Below are 17,828 nucleotides of genomic sequence, written 5' to 3'. Positions count from 1 at the left end.
ACACTTAGACTAGTCCATTTGATTTGAAAATTGGATTTTATTTGTGCTTTTTGTTAATTAGTGGCTTTTAAAAGATCAGTAATAGGGGCAGAAACTAGTGGGTTGAAAGGTGAACAGAAGATAAGTAGTACTTACTTTTTCAAGGAGCTTGACTGAAAAGGAGACAGTGGTAGTCGAAGATACTGCTGTTTTTAAAAAGATAAAAATGATTTCAGCACTTTGAAAATAAAAAGTTAAGAATGATCAATGAATCAAGGATCATCAACAAAGAGGCAAGAGGAGGTAAAATTAAGCACAAAAGTATTAACTGATACGTGGCATTTTGAGGAACTTCAGGTGTTGAATATAACTAAAGCACCAAATGCGTGTGGACAGCAGTGATGATAAAGCTGGAAACATGCTGGCAGGCCAATATGTGATGAACCCTTTAGGTGGTGGACAAAGACTATGAGCAAGCCACTTAGGCAAACATCTGAATAATTTAAAAATCAAAGGCAAACACATAGGACTGTTTCATTAAGATCACTCGCATTCTGGCAGGTTATGGTGACTGGAAACCTGATGGTTCCTGGTTGGAAAAAAGATAATTTTGAATTAGGACATGTCACATTTGAGATGCAGTTGACACACCCAAGATACATAATATATTGTCTTTCAAAATTCAGAAACCCAGTAAACCGTGCTCTTTCTACCCCGCCACTCTATCTCCTACTGGTTTTGGCAGGGGGCAGGGTACTTTATTTGGCTCAGTTTAATGATCTATTGCAGGGGCTATTTTAGAGTTGTAATTATCTATATATTCTCCAGTTATATTTGTATACTTTTTATTTTGCAAATTCAAATACCAACACTATTTTGAATCTGGCTTAGCTAGATATAAGAAGTGTACATTTCTATTATGTTAATATTGTATGAGTTTTAGTGGTTAGTGTTTGTGATTCACCTCTCATACAGTGGTATATTAATTACTTCCAAACTTAACCAACATTAGCATAAGAATTTTAATTCTAATTTGAGAATTTCAGTTCTACTTTGATGCTGTATTTTATTTTTATTTTTGAGACACGGACTTGCTCTGTTGCCCAGGCTGGAGTGCAGTGGCACAATCACAGCTCACTATGGCCATGACCTCCTAGGCCAAAAAATCCTCCCGCCTTAACCTCCCTGGTACTTGGACAGCAGGCATTCACCACCATGCCTGGCTTTTTTTTTTTTTTTTTTTCAGAGCTGGTGTCTCACTTTGTTGCCCAGGCTAGTCTTCAGCTGGGCTCAAGTAATCCTCATACTTCAGTCTCCGAGAGTGCTGGGATCACAGGTGTGGCCCAGCCTTGCCCAGCCCCTGACACTATATTTTTATAACACCATTCCAATCAATTAAACATTGAATTTTCAAATCAGGAGTATATTAGGAAAAAATGTTTTTATTCAGAGACATAACATTTTTCCCTATAAAGGCTTTCATGAATATGAAGTGTACTGAGAAGTGTACTGAGTTTTTTTTTATTTTTATTTTTTATTTTTTATTTTTTTTTATTTTTATTTTTTTTTTTTTGAGACGGAGTTTCACTCTTGTTACCCAGGCCGGAGTGCAATGGCGCGATCTCGGCTCACCACAACCTCCGCCTCCTGGGTTCAGGCAATTCTCCTGCCTCAGCCTCCTGAGTAGCTGGTATTACAGGCACGCACCACCATGCCCAGCTAATTTTTTGTATTTTTAGTAGAGACGGGGTTTCACCATGTTGGCCAGGATGGTCTTGATCTCTTGACCTTGTGATCCACCCGCCTCGGCCTCCCAAAGTGCTGGTATTACAGGCTTGAGCCACCGCGCCCGGCCTTTTTTTTATTTTTGAGACAAATTTCGCTCTGTCACCAGGCTGGAGTGCAGTGGTATGATCTTGACTCACTTCAATCTCCGCCTCAGGTTCAAGTGATTCCCCTGCCTCAGCCTCCCGCCTAGCTGGGACTACAGGTGCACACCACCATGCCCCGCTAATTTTTTATTATTTTTTTAATTTTTGTATTTTAGTAGAGACAGGGTTTCACCATGTTGGCCAAGATAGTCTCAATCTCCTGACCTTGTGATCCGGCTGCCTTGGCCAGGTTTACCTCTTTTCTTTCAATTCCATGCTCAATTTTAGCCTGGCAAATGAGCTCAATGAAAAAAAAATTGTAACCAAAATATATCTGCATTTAAACAAGTACATGCTTAGGAAAGAAAATGTCTAATACTCTTACAAAATTGTTCTTTTGCATCCATGCACCTCTCAAATACATATAATCTAGTCAACTGGGGAGGCAAAATATATATATACATATGTGTGTGTATATATACATGTGCAGTCTACTTTGTTAAATTAATCAGGAGGCCATTGGCCTGAGGTTATCTCCATAATTTGAATTTCTATTTAAATAACTGCAACTTAGTATATAACAAACTGAATATTAATTTAAGAGTATAATAAACAACTGAGTCTCAGCCAATCATAAACAGCTGAGTTTCTGCTAATCACAGGCTACCAACTGATCAGACCATGTCCAAATAAGGCAAACTCAGAGCTGTAACCAATCAATTTATTTCTGTACAATAGTACCTTGGTATTTCCAGGGGATTGATTCCAGAACCCCTACAGTTACCAAAATCTTCGGATGTTCAAGGTCTTTATATAAAATGGTGTATCGCTGGGTGTGGTAGCTCATGCCTGTAATCCTGGCACTTTGGAAGGCTAAAGCAAGCAGATCACTTGAGGTCAGTAGCTGAGACGAGTGAAAGGGGAGAGTTGCCTGATTCCCCTTGCTGGAGGCAGGATGTGAGACTGGGATGCGACTCCCTTGAGTAAGGGGGAACATGCAGATGGGCAGGTGCAGAGGCCGGGGCCAGTGCTTTGGCTCCAGCTCCAGGATAGTGTCTAGAGGTGGGTGACTGCAACCCCAGTGTTATGAAGCTCTTTCAGCTTTGCCATCCACAGACGGCTTGAGGAGTGTTAATCAGCTCAGTGGACCCTCTGCCTTATCCAAAGGGCAGAGGGCCAGTGTGACAGCTTTCTGTATCCTGGGAGCTTGCCCAGCGTCCTGGAAGAAACGGATCACATGCGGGCTTGAAGGATGGGTGCAAAGTTTTGTTGAGTGGTAGAGGCTGCTCTCAGCAAGATGGATGCAGAGCCAGAAAGGGGGATGGGGTGGGAAGATGCTCTTTCCCTGGAGTCGGGCTCCTCCAGCCACCCCCATCCAAATTCCCGTTGCGTCCAGAAGTCCCTCCTCTTCTCTCTTTCTTTTCCACATTGTTCCACTGTCGGTCTCTTTGTCTCCCCGCCTGCTAATCTTCTCTGGAGCTTGAGGTTCCAGAGGTTATATGGGGACAAGATAGGAGGCGTGATGGGCCAACAGGCAACTTTTTGGTGGCGAAAACAGAAATGCCTGTTCTTATTTAGGGCTGCGTGGGTATGGGCTTAAAGGAGGGATTTTTGCCGGGGAACCACCCTCTTCTGCCCAGTATTCCCATCTCCTGCTCCTATCACCAGCCTGGCCAACAAGGAAAAACCCCATTTCTATTAAAAATACACACACACACACACACACACACACACACACACACACAAATAGCTGGGTGTGGTGGCAGGTGCCTATTGTCCCAGCTACTAGAGAGGCTGAAGCAGGAGAATCACTTGAACCTGGGAGGCAGAGGTTTCAGTGAGCCGAGATCCCGCCACTGCACTCCGGCCTGGGCAACACAGCAAGACCCCATTTCAAAAAAAAAAAAAAAAAATGACCAGGTACCATAGCTTGCACCTGTAATCCCAGCTCTTTGGGAGGCTGAGGGAGGGGGAACACCGGAGGTCAGGAGTTTGAAACCAACCTGGCCAACATGGTGAAATCCTGTCTCTATGAAAAATACAAAAATTAGCCGGGCATGGTGGCCTGTGCCTGTAATCCCAGCTACTCAGGAGGCTGAGGCAGGAAAATTGCTTGAGCCCAGCAGGCAGAGGTTGCAGTGAGCTGAGATTGCGCCACTGCACTCTAGCTTGGGCAGCAGAGTGAGCCTCCATCCCCCGCCCCTCCTAAAAAAATGTAACCAAGGAGGTAAAAGATATGTACACTGGAAACTATAAAACATTGGTGAACTGAAGATAAGTAAACAAAAGATATTCTGTGCTTATGGATCTGAAGAATTAATATTGTTAAAATGTCCATACTATCCAAAGCAATTAATAGACGCAATGTAATCTCTATGAAAGTACCAATTATATTTTTCACAGATATAGAAAAAAATTCTAAAAATTTTTAATAAAATATATATTTTTTCTTTCGAGACAGAGCCTCCCTCTGTCGCCCAGGCTGGAGTACAGTGGTGCGATCTTGACTCACTGCAACTTCTGCCTCCCGGGTTCATGTGATGATGCCTCAAGCTCCCGAGTAGCTGGGATTACTGGCATGCGCCACTATGCCCGGCTAATTTTATGTTTTTAGTAGAGACAGGGTTTTGCCTTGTTGCCCAGGCTGGTTTCAAACTCCCAAACTCAGGGAATCCAACCGCCTCGACCTCCCAAAGTACTGAGATTTCAGGCGTGAGCCACCGCGCCTGGCCAATTATATTTTTTAATAAATACAAATTTTATTTTTATTTTAAAAACTAAAAAGTAAAATAAAAAATAAAATGGTGTAGTATTTGCATAACACCTATGCACAATCCTCCTACTTTAAATCATCTCTAGATTACTTATAATACCTAATACAATGTATGTGCTATATAAATAGTTGTTAGACTGTATTTTTTATTTGTATAATCTTATTTATTGGTTTTTTTTTGTTGTTGTTGTTTTTTTGAGACTAAGTCTCACTCTGTCACCCAGGCTGGAGTGCAGTGGCGCGATCTTGGGTCACCGCAACCTCTGCCTCCCGGGTAGCCAGGACTACAGGCACCCACTACCACGCCAGGCTAATTTTTTGTATTTTTAGTAGAGGTGGGGTTTCAAGATGTTAGCCAGGATGGTCTCAATCTCCTGACCTCATGATCCTCCCGCTTCAGCCTCCCAAAGTGTTGGGATTACAGGCGTGAGCCACCGTGTCTGGCCTCTTTATTGATATACTTGTTGGGTTTTTTTTTTTTAAAAATATTTTTTGGCTGGGCATGGTGGCTCACAGCTGTAATCCCAGCACTTTGGGAGGCCGAGGGGGCGGATCACTTGAGGTTGGGAGTTTGAGACCAGCCTGGTCAACATTGTGAAACTCCATCTCTACTAAAAATATAAAACTTAGGCGGGCGTGGTGGTGCGTGCCTGTAATCCCAGCTGCCCAGGAAGCTGAGGCAGGATAATCTCTTGAACCCAGGAGACAGAGTGAGCCGAGAATGTGCCACTGCACTCCAGCCTGGGTGACAGAGTGAGATATCGCAAAAAAAAAAATTATACATATATATATATATACTTTAATCCATAGTTAGTTGAATCTCCGGATGCAGAAGCCACAAATATAGAGGGCCAACTGTACTTCCCATTTCTGTCTATAAATATTCACTGCCCAGTTGCAGATTGGAGCTCTCTGAACCATTTTGGCTTCTGAGTACTGCCCAATTCATGAATCATTCTTTGTTCAAATAAGCTGTGCTAAATTTAAATTGTCCAAAATTGTTCTTTTGACAACTTTTAAGTTAAGAAAGTAAATACAATATCTTTCTAAGTTTTCTTAGAGTAAGTTATGGAGAACAACACTTAAATTCAAGAAATCAGAAAATAACAAATTGGATCAAATAGAAGAAACGAATTACTGTAGGATTTAGTGGAACTTAATTAGAAATCAGAAAAAGTAGAACAGATAAATGTAAGAGCTGGTTCTTTTTTTTTCTTTTTCTTGTGGAGACAGAGGTCTCACTATGTTGACCAGGCTGCTCTCAAGTTCCTGGCCTCCTGCCTTGGCCTCTCAGAGTGCTGGGATTACAGGGGTGAGCCATTTGCACCCAGCCTAAGAGCTGATTTTTTTTTTTTTTTTTTTTTTTTTGAGACGGAGTCTTGCTCTGTTGCCCAAACTGAATTGCAGTGACTCACTGCAACCTCTGCCTCTTGAGTTCAAGTGATTCTCCTGCTTCAGCCTCCTAGGAAGCTGAGATTACAGGCATGCACCACCACGCCTGGCTAATTTTTGTATTTTTAGTAGAGATGAGGGTTCACCATGTTGGTCAGGCTGGTCTCAAACTCCTGACCTCATGATCTGCCCACCTTGGCCTCCCGAAGTGTTGGGATTACAGGCGTGAGCCACCGTGCCTGGCCAAGAACTGATTATTAAAACAATTCATACACTAGCTTAATGGAGAGAAAAACCTAAGTACACAGTATTAGAGATGACATTATAGAAATTAAGAAAGTAAGTATTTGCTATAACTACATACAAATATAGTTGAAAACGTGGATGAAATGGATGACTTCTAGGGAAATATGAATTATCAAAATGGAGTAAAGAGAAAATCTATACAGACTATTAACTTTGGAAGAAACTGAGAAAGTGTTCAAGACGTAACCCTCGGAATAATGCTAACTGGTGTAACTAAGTTATTTTAGAGTATGGAGATGGAAGAAAAGCCTACAGATGCAATTTAATATGAGCAACACAATCTGACTAAAGATGGCATAAAAGAGAAATTTATAGAATGACATCACTTATGTTAACAAATGCAAAATTCCTAAAAGATGAAGCAATATATTAAAATAACAATACATGGCCGGGCGCGGTGGCTCAAGCCTGTAATCCCAGCACTTTGGGAGGCCGAGGCGGGTGGATCATGAGGTCGAGAGATCGAGACCAACCTGGTCAACATGGTGAAACCCCGTCTCTACTAAAAATACAAAAAATTAGCTGGGCATGGTGGTGCGTACCTGTAATCCCAGCTACTCAGGAGGCTGAGGCAGGAGAATTGCCTGAACCCAGGAGGCGGAGGTTGCAGTGAGCCGAGATCGCGCCATTGCACTCCAGCCTGGGTAACAAGAGCGAAACTCCGTCTCAAAAAACAAACAAACAAAAAAAAAAAAAACCAAAAAACAATACATGACAGTTTAAGAAATGCTAAGTGATTTTATGGGAAAACTAGTCATATAGTACACCCATATTAATAGATAAAATAAGAAAAATATCTCAATAGATGACAAAATTTAACTTAACAAAATTAAAAGAGTACTATAAGAAAATACGAGTGATATTTTCATATAATCTTTCAGTGAGAAAGCACATAAAACCCAGAAAAACACATGGAACTCAAATCGTAAAACAGAAGTTTGAAATTTGGCTATTTAAAATTTAGAACTAAGATATGCCTAAAATATCATAAACAGAATGAAAAGACAAAAGATAAATTGAGAAATTTTGCTCTATAACAAAAATTAAAATGCATGCAGTCAGAAAAAAAGAAAAGATTTTAAACCGGACTCATAATTAAAGAAGCATTAGAAAAAGAGCCATACAAGAAAAACTTTTGGGCCAGGCACAGTGGCTCACACCTGTAATCCAAGCACTTTGAGAGGCCAAGGCGGCAAATTTTTTGAGCCCAGGAATTCAAGGTCAGCCTGGGCAACATGGCAAAACCCCGTATCTATTAGAGAAAAAAGAAAAACCTTTTTGAAAATAAAAATAGATTAAATAAATGATAAATTTGATAAGTGGGGATATTATAAGTAAATAAGTAAATATATACTAGCTGATTTTTTTTCCTTAGGAATTACAAATGAAAACAAGTTGGATGCTTTGCTGACAATATAAGAAATTATTTGAGATAATCACAGACTCACCACCAATTGAAATGAAGTAGAAAAACAATTCCAAGTACTATTATACTATACAAGTTTAAATTATTGGTCAAGTCAGGTAACTTGCTTAGAATTCAGTTTCACTTCTAATTTTCAATCTCAAGCTAAAATTCTGTGCAGATTACATTAAAATTCAATCCAAGAACTGTGTGTGGGATGATTGTGCTTTTCATAGTAAATGAGATAACATCTAAAAATTACCAAAAAGGAAAGGAAAACACGTTGGGGTGTCATATGTGGCACAAATGACTGAGTCCATTTAAATTACCACAAGGATTTATTTGCAGCACATCAGCGTCATGCAGCTATTACTGCCATCACAGATTTCACACCCTTATCTGCTGCTTTTTAATTTCCTTAGAAGTAGGAAAGAAATCATAAGATCATTGTTTATTCTCCCAAAAGTTTTTTCTTTAAAAAATTATTATTCATCTTAAAATTCAAACGTAATATTGACATCTTCTAGGCCTGACACGGTGGCTCACACCTGTAATTCCAGCACTTTGGGAGGCCAAGACAGAAGGATCACTTAAGGCCAGGAGTTCAAGACTAGCCTGGGTGACATGGTAAAACTCAGTCTCCACTAAAAATACAAAAGTTAGCCAGCTGTGGTTGCACATGCCTGTAATTCCAGCTACTCGGTAGGCTGAGGCACAAGAATCACTTGAACATGGGAGGCAGAGGTTGTGGTGAGCCAAGATTGTACCATTGCACTCCAGCCTGGGCAACAGAGTGAGACTCTGTCTCAAAACAAAACAAAACAAAACAAAAACAAAAAAACAAAAAAACCTTTCCTTAGAAATGACAATTCAATCAATAGATTCTAAAGTTAGTAATACTTCTAAGTGAAGAAAATATTACATATATAAGAATTTTTAGAAGAAAAAAGGAGTTTTCCTAAGTACTTTTTTTGGAAAGATATAACTGGTTACCTGAGTCATCCATGGGAGTGATGTTTCATTTATCTGTGAAAATAATTTCATTTTCATAGAGATTTCATGTTTCAGTTCCCTTTATTTTTGTTAGCAATAATATAATTACATTTTCATTAATTTTGATTGCCATAGTGAAAAGTTGAAGTGTGTATCGTTTCTTTGAGTAATTTACATACTAAAAACCTTATAAGAAAAAAGGCTGGGATTGGTGGCTCATGCCTGTAATTCCAGCACTTTTGGAGGCCAAGCAGGCAGATGACTTGTGGTCAGGAGTTCAAGACCAGCTTGGGCAAAATGGTGAAACCCAGTCTCTACTAAAAATACAAAAATTAGCCAGGTGTGGTGGCACACTCCTGTAGTCCCAGCTACTCTGAAAACTGAGGCAGGAGAATCATTTGAACCTGGAAGGTGGAGGTTGCAGTGAGCCAAGATCGCACCACTGCACTCCAGCCTGGGCAGCAGAATGAGACTCTGTCTCAAAAAAATAAAAATTAAACAAAAAAGTAGGAAAGCAAATTAGAAATATTTTCAAAAAAAGAGAAAGACTTATATTCTTAATATATAAGTATCTCATATATCAATCAGAAGAATGCCAACAGCCTAATGGAAAAACTAGGCAAAAAATAAAGACAAAGTTAACAAAAGAGGAAATAGAGATGGCCAGTAAAAATACAACAAATGATAAAATAGTTTATATACTAGTTAAAAAGAAGTACAAAACAAAATATGTTCATCTATTTAATTAATAAGAAACAAAATTATAAAACCTAATGTTGGATGGAGTGCAGTAAGACTGGCATTGAATTCATATATTATTAATGTAATAAATACATTGTAAATTGGTACAAACTTTCAGGAAAGCACTTTGGCAATAGGAATAAGAGCTTTAAAAATAAATCATGATTGTTAACTCGGTAATCTCATTTTTAGAAATTTAATGAATGATCTGAAATTGTTAAGATTTATACATATATATATATAAAACATTCTAAAGGTTATGAATATGGAAATTATTAAATATTACTTTATTTTGATATGCTAGTATATTAAGCTACTTTGATAAATATTATGTTTAATAAGAATATTTGATGGTATGGAAATGCTTACAATCAAGTGAAGAAGTTTGATACTAATGTATATATGTAGTATAATCTATGATGAAGACTGCTGTTATAGTCTTATGTTTCAACTTGGCTAAGCTAAAATACCCAAAGATTTAATCAAACACTAATCTAGGTGTTGCTGTGAAGGAATTTTGTAGATGTGTTCAACCTAGACAGTCATTTGACTTTCAGTAGAGATTACCCTCAAAATAAATAAATAAATAAATAAATAAAATTTAAAAAAAAGATTACCCTCAAGGATATAGGTGGGCCTCATCCAATCAGTTGAAGGCCTTAAGAGCAAAAACTTAGGTTTCCTGGATATGAAGAAAATCTGCCTGACTTTACAGCCTGCTGGCCTGCTCTACAAACTTCAGAATTGCCAGCACTCACAACTGTGGTAGACAATTCATTAAACTTTTTTTTTTTTTTTTTTTTTTTGAGACTAGGTCTCACTCTGTTGCCCAGGATGGAGTGCAATGGCGTGATCATGGGTCACTGCGGACTTGACCACTCTGGGCTCAAGTGATCTCCTACCTCAGCCTCCTGAGTAGCTGAGACTACAGGCCCACATCACCACATCTGGCTAATTTTTGTATTTTTTTGTAGAGACCAGATTTCACCATGTTGCCCAGGCTGGTCTCAAACTCCTGGGCTCAAGTGATCTTCCCACCTCAGCCTCCCAAAGTTCTGGGATTACAGGCATGAGCCACTAAGCCTGGCCTAAATTACTTTCTTTCCCTTTCTTTCTTCTTTCTCCCTTTCTTTTTCTTCTCTCTCTCTCTTTCTCTCTTTCTTTCTTTTTGAGACAGGGTCTTGCTCTGTCCTTCAGGCTGGAGTACAGTGGTGCAATCTTGGCTCACTGCAATGTCTGTCTCCTGCATTCAAGTGATCTCTTGCCTCAGCCTCCAGAGAAGGTGGGATTACAGGTGTATACCACCATGCCCAGTTAATTTTTGTATTGTTAGTAGCAATAGAGTCTCACCATCTGGGCCAGGCTTGTCTCAAATTCCTGCCCTCAAGTGATGTGGCTGCCTCAGCCTCCGAAAGTGCATGAGCCACTGTGCCTTGCCCTGGCCTAAATATCTTAGTATGTATGAGGAGAAGTGTTGAGTAAAATTTCATTAAAGACATCTTTCCTCTATCGAGCTGCCTGGAGCACAGACATGATAGCTGGAGCTCTCTCAGTGTTCATGAGGGTGATGGCCAGACCCCAGGAATGGCAGAGTGGAAAGCTGGCAGGAGCCTACGTCCCTGTATACCTCATGGAACTACTATACTAACTCTAGATACCCATGTCTGGACTTCTATTACATGAGAGAATAGAACTTTGTGTGTTTAAACTATTGTAGATTTGGGTTTTCTCTTACATGTAGCCAAACCTTGTCCTATTTGATAAAGTATATATGAATATATTACTATCAAGAGTTAGTTCTGGGTTTGGGGAGTTTATCTTGTTATGCTATTCTTTATAAGATTTTTTTTAGCAATAAACATGTAGTAATTACTCATAATAAAAACAATAAAAATTACTTAAAACAGTGGGGATTATTTCTCCTAACAACTTTTATTGTAATTGTAAATATTGTAACTGAAACATAAAGGGTGGATCTCTTTGTGTCTTCAAAAGGCACATAACTTTTACAATTAACATTACATTTTGTAGCACACCAAGCAAGTTAAGTGGATTTATTATTATTATTATTTATAGACAGAGTCTTTCTCTGTTGCCCAGGCTGGAATGTAGTGGTGCTACCATAGTTCACTGCAGCCTCCACCTCCTGGGCTCAAGCCATCACCCTGCCTCAGCTTCACAAGTAGCTAGGACTACAGGCATGTGTCTCTGCATGTGGCTAAAAATGGGTTTAGACTAAAGAATTAGCTAGAAAAAAGACCCATTAGTTTTAGTTTTTATTTTCATCGAAGTTATATATAAATATAGTTTAGAGAATCAGGTCATGCTCAGTGGCTTACACCTGCAATCCCAGCACTTTTGGAGGCTCAGGCAGGGGATCACTTGAGGTCAGGACTTCAAGACCAGCCTGGGCAACATGGTGAAATCCCATCTCTGCAAAAATACAAAAATTAGCTGGGTGCGGTAGTACATATCTGTAATCCGTGCTACTCAGGAGGCTGATGTATGAGAATCACTTGAAACTGGGAGGCAGAGGTTGCAGTGAACCAAGATTGCACCACCGTACTCCAGCCTGGGTGACAGAGCAAGACTCTGTCTCAAAAAATTAATTAATTAATTAATTAAAAGAATCAAACCATTCTGCAAGTGTTGGTGAAAAAGCAGACAAAAATCAGTCTCCTGTCTGGCTCCATCCATCCCCAAATCCAACTTTCTGCAACAACCACTTTCAAGCCTCCCAGCTATTTCTTCTTTGTTGCCATTTCTCTAAATAACACGAACTTCCTATGACAGAATCTGTCACAACTTGCTTTTCAGTTTCGGGCTTTATGTATTGATTGTCATCTCACTTTGGAAGATGAAAATTTGGTTTTCATTTCCTCACCTCCATAACCCAGCATACTTGTATCATAATTTTAGTTATTCCAGAATTCAGAATTTACATTACTATAATTATGAAAACTGCTAAGCCAATAAATAACAATGATTACTTTTTCTTCCTTTCCTCTCTATGGAGTTAATAACTGTTCTTTTTGCTTGTCTTCTTAGCTTTCTATGTAACCATGATTTATTCACACCTAAACTCTTCCTCAGTTATCTAAATATTGTTCCAGTATGTTCATACCAGGTATGCATTTCGATTTCTCTTACTGGAATTCTCTCTTCTGGAGCCTCCTAACCTGTTCCAATCTGAATAGTTTATTCTTCAGGAGTACTGCGATGCTGTCTTCCTGGATCTCCCTCACTTTCAACATGACCTTCTTCCTAAGTAAGCTCCCTGTTTCCTGTCTCACATCTTTCTCTTCGCTTTTTATCTTATTTGATGAAGTACTTCCTGCAAATGCATTCTGAGGAGTGTATGGGTGGTACAATTCTTGAGAACTTTGGGGCGGTATAATTCTTGAGAACTTGAAACTCAAAAAAGGCTGAGTATGCTGGCTTATGCCTATAATCCCGGCACCTTGGGAGTCCACAACAGGAGGATCACTTGAGCCCAGGAGTTCAACACCAGCCTGGGCAATACAGTAAGACCTTTCTCTACAAAAAAAAAAAAAAAAAAAAAAAAAAAAAATTAAAAAGAGAAATTCAGAAAACCTATTTAATCCATACACATATAGGATGGCTTAACCATGTATAAAATTCTTGTCTTTGTAAGTAGTCTGGAAAATGTTAGCATTTTCTCTTTGTCCTTAATGTTGTAAGGTAGTATAATCATGTGCCTTAATGTGGGTATATTTTCATCCATTGTGCTAAGCACATGATGGGCCTTGTTAGTCTGGAAATTCACGTCCTTCAGTTCTAGAAAATTTTCTTAAATTATTCTTTTGAGGATTTCTTCCCCCTCTATTTCTTCTGATCTGTCTTTTTGAAACTCCTGTTATTTAGGTACAGGACCGCTAATACCTGTTATCTCCTTTTAGTCTCTTTGTACCTTACTCCTTGGGACATTTCCTCAAATTTACCTCTCAGCCCTTCTATTCAGGTTCTCATTTTCATTATTGCTATTGTATTTTTAATTTTAAGAATTGTTGCTTTCATTCCTTGAAAATTTCCTTCTTGAGAGTATCTTGTTCTTATTCCTTGGATGCAATATTTTACTTAGCTATCTGAAGACAGAGTTTTGTTTTGTTTTGTTTTTAAGTTTTAAACTTTATGCACAGTTTTCCCTCCAACTTTCTTTTTTCTATATGTTTATTTCAATCTATTTTAAATTAGAGGCATTCCTTGGCTGTTTGCTCATATTTGAGGGACTCAGTCTATTAAAATTCAGCTTGGATTAAGTTCTCAGTCACATCTGCCTAAACTGCAGCTATTTCAAGCTGAAGGGAAAATGTATGACCGTAATCAAGATGAGAAGTCTATCAACCATGGTTCCTCAGTTTCACCTCGCCAAAGAATCCTTCTAGTGTTAAAACTCAAATTTCTGAAACTATGGGACAGATTTTTTCTATTCTCTATTACTCACACCAGAGCAGAACACACATTAGGGCAAAATGAAACTTTACAATTACAATGAGTTTTTAAAAAATATATTCACATCTTTTGATTCAGAGAAATCATATTGAAGAAAAACCTTACAAATGTAATGGGTGTAGCAAAGCCTTAAGTTTGTGTTCAAGCCTTCTAGTCATCACAGAATTCATATTTAAGAGAAACCTTATAGATGCAGTAAGTGTGGCAAATCCTTCATCAAGAGTTAAAGCCTTAGTTGACATCAGAAAGACCATTCTAAAGGGAAATCATATAACTGTAACTTATGTGGGAGAGGCTTTTTCCAGGCCTGAGAACTACCAGACATCAGACTAACCAGGCATCGAAATACACATCTTTGATTAAACCACACAAATGTAAAGTACATGCTAAAGCTTTGACACAGGGATCAAAACTATGGATTATGAGAGGATTTATACTGGAGATAAACCTCACAATTGTAATGAATGTATAAGGCTTTGGGTCAAACATTTATGATTTTGGCATCATGAGAGGATTTATATTGGAGAGAAATCACAAATACGGTACAGGCAGAAAAATCTGTACTGAAAGGTATCTTCTCAGGATTTACGAAAAATTCACACTGGAAAGAACACTTACAAATGTAATTACACGATAAAGCAATTCTCACAATGTACTCTATATCAGAACTAAGTCTCCAGCTCTCCAAGCTTAACCTTAGATTTTACATACTGCAGAATAACTTACAAGTGAAAAATAAGTTAAAACATGTAACATGATAGATATCAAAGGCGGAAAGATGTTTAAAATTGGCCAATTACCTTCAAGTTATAAAATGTCTTATTCATTTCTTTGAGGTTTCTTGAAAAGGCTACTTTACTATCTATAGTTTTCCATCTGAACTTTGAAATCTGTTGATATTATGCCTTCCTTATAGGCCTTTCATGGTATCTCTGGGAAATAATCAATAGGATAAGAGGTGATGTCATTCGGTAATGTTTATTTCAATCCATGTTCCAGGAAGAGCAGGGAAACTGCCTTTTGAAATTAAATATTGTTTGAATTTGTATTTGTGAGCAGCAGAGAATAATGTAAAGCTGTGTTAGTCATCATGCTGATTGCGTTCTGGGATGCTTCTCCAGACAGAGGTCCACTGTGGGATATGGAGTGCTTTACCAACTAACTGTGAAATAGAGCAGGCCAGGACCTTAGGAGGCTGGGATTCTTATGGGAGGAGACTAATAGATTACTATGGATTGATTATGGCAGAAATAATGCAGGGGAAATGGTGACCCTTTCTCCATTGAATGATGATAGCTGTTGTATAGTAAAGATTGACCAAAAAAAAAAACTCTTGAAATTGAAGACAGAACAGTTATCAGAAAGGAGGCTTTAATCAAAAGAATCAGCACTTTGGGAGGCTGAGGCGGGTGGATCACAAGATCAAGAGATCGAGACCATCCTGGTCAACAAGGTGAAACCCCGTCTCTACTAAAAATACAAAAAATTAGCTGGGCATGGTGGCACGTGCCTGTAATCCCAGCTACTCAGGAGGCTGAGGCAGGATAATTGCCTGAACTCAGGAGGCGGAGGTTGCGGTGAGCCGAGATCGCGCCATTGCACTCCAGGCTGGGTAACAAGAACGAAACTCCGTCTCAAAAAAAAAAAAAAAAAAAAAAAAAAAAAAGAATTAAAATAGCATGTCTTGAATAGGAATCACATTTAACTGCTGGTGTTACGTTTTGCTTCTGTTTTATTCAGAATGTATCATAGTTCTCATGTTTTAATTAATAAAATTGATCTTTTTTCATAACTATGAATGAATTATATTCCTTTTACTAACAAAATTTTATCTGACCCCAGTAGGATACTTCATAATAGACACTAACAATGCACTATTAGGCTCTTAAGAGTGAAGAATCTATTTACCAGAACAATTTTTTTTCTATTGTAGAATCAAACAACATACAATTTTGGGAACACATAATCATACTTTGCCCGGGAGTTGTTCTCTCTTCACTTTGCCTTAATAGGTATGATGAAAATCCCATAGACGTGAACTTTCAGACTGACACCCTAAAACATGTATCACAGTTGATGAATAGGTACTATATTATTATATTTCTACATACCTTTTTCTTTTATGCTGTATGAGACCCATGGTGTGCACCTTGATTTACAAAAAGAATCTAGGGCCTCCATAGATCCCACTGGACCACTATAGTTCCCACTGGCAAAAATGATGGAGCCATGCCAAAGGCTCATGCTTTAACACCCACTTAGAAAGGCTGAGCCAGAGCTAGCTGGTGGTGTCAGGATTCAAAATAACAATTGAGGCAGGAATTATGATTGCAGGAATGGCATGAGCCTTTGACAGGGCTACTTAGGCTGGGAAGCAGAGCAAGTGCTTAGGCCAAGGGGACGGGGGATCAAAAGGATATGAAGAGGTGCATAAATAAGTGCAGTATACTTGAACTTAGCTTTGTGGCCCTGTTTATACTTTAGGTTTTTGTCTTCAATTAATTCATTTTAGTGGTCACTGCCAGTTCTTTCTTTCTCTTAGTTACAGAAAAACCGCTTTGAATAATTATCTCCTGTAGTTTAGTGTGGTGGCACAGAAGTCCAAGACTGACGGGATGTTTTAGTTCTTTCTAGGTAACATATTTTATTTCCTTCTTGGATGTTTGTAAGTCATCCTCCATAGCCTTGTAATTTAAAAACATTGTCAGGCCATGTCTAGATGTAGGCCTTTGTCATTTATTTTGCCAGAAACATGGTTATTCCTTTCTACTGCATCTATGGGCTTTTTTTGCTCATCAAGAAAGTGTTCTTCCCATCATATATTTAATTTTCTTTCGTTTGTTTTGGTTTCTTCTTCATGAGCACCAATTATCTTTTTTCTCTCTTTTTTTTTAATCTTAATCTCAACCATCTACCTCTGATCTTTCTCACATTGTTCTGGAATGCCCAAATAGTCCTCATTACTGATTCAGTATTCTCCTAGAATCAAGTTTTTATTGCCAATATAGATTTCAATTCTATAGTTGCATTCTTGTATTATTTCAATTCTTCCTTATTTCATTGATAACATTGTATCAGCTTTCCATTTTAACCTTTCTTCTTGCACTTTATAGATGCATGTTTGTAGAACATGCATAGCTTTTTGAGCTCTACTGCAGATGCACATAGTCTCTTGAAATTTTTTTTGGTTTTGCAGTAGATGATTTTTATACTTTTCCTTTGGTCCTTTATGTGGTTATTTCCCTTCCCTTGTTCTGAGAATTTTTTTTCACAGGCTCTGTGTTGGTTTTTGCCGTTGGTGTTCTTTTACTTACCTTTCCAGAAATAAGAGTCTTCAAACTTAGTATTTATCAAGAGATAAAATATGTATATTTCTCTGGGTCCTGCTACCTATCCACTTGCATATATGCCAGTTCTCATTTCAATTTTCATGCCTACTAGGCATTTATCTATTGTGGTTTCCCTCTACTGGTTTTTCCCACCCCACTGTCTGATTATTTGTTACTCTAAAATGATGGAACACACAAAAAACTACAGTTCCCCTGTTGCACTGTTCTTAGGTTAATCCTCTCTCTGCCCCTAACTATGGTGCTATATGCTGGGGCACTACATTTCTCAGTGTGTAGTCTGCTCTTTACTTCCTGCTCAGCTGTTTTCTTGGAGCTCTTCTCTCTATGGCTGTAGAACAATAGAGAGGGATCATGGAGGTAGAGGGAAGAAGAGAAGAGGTGATTTGCACATCTCTGGCTGACTCAAAACCTCAGTGCAAGCCAGGTAAAGTAATAACCACGAAGTTCCTAGCTTGTATAGACTCCTGATCTGAGGCAGGTGGCAAATAGGTAATTATGTACCTTTATCCTTTATCTCAGCTCATTGCAACCTCTGCCTCCTGGGT

The sequence above is a fragment of the Saimiri boliviensis genome, chromosome 11 (genome assembly GCF_048565385.1).
Source record: "Saimiri boliviensis isolate mSaiBol1 chromosome 11, mSaiBol1.pri, whole genome shotgun sequence".
NCBI classification, from domain to species: Eukaryota; Metazoa; Chordata; class Mammalia; order Primates; family Cebidae; genus Saimiri; species Saimiri boliviensis.
Note: the sequence above shows the minus strand (reverse complement) of the source record.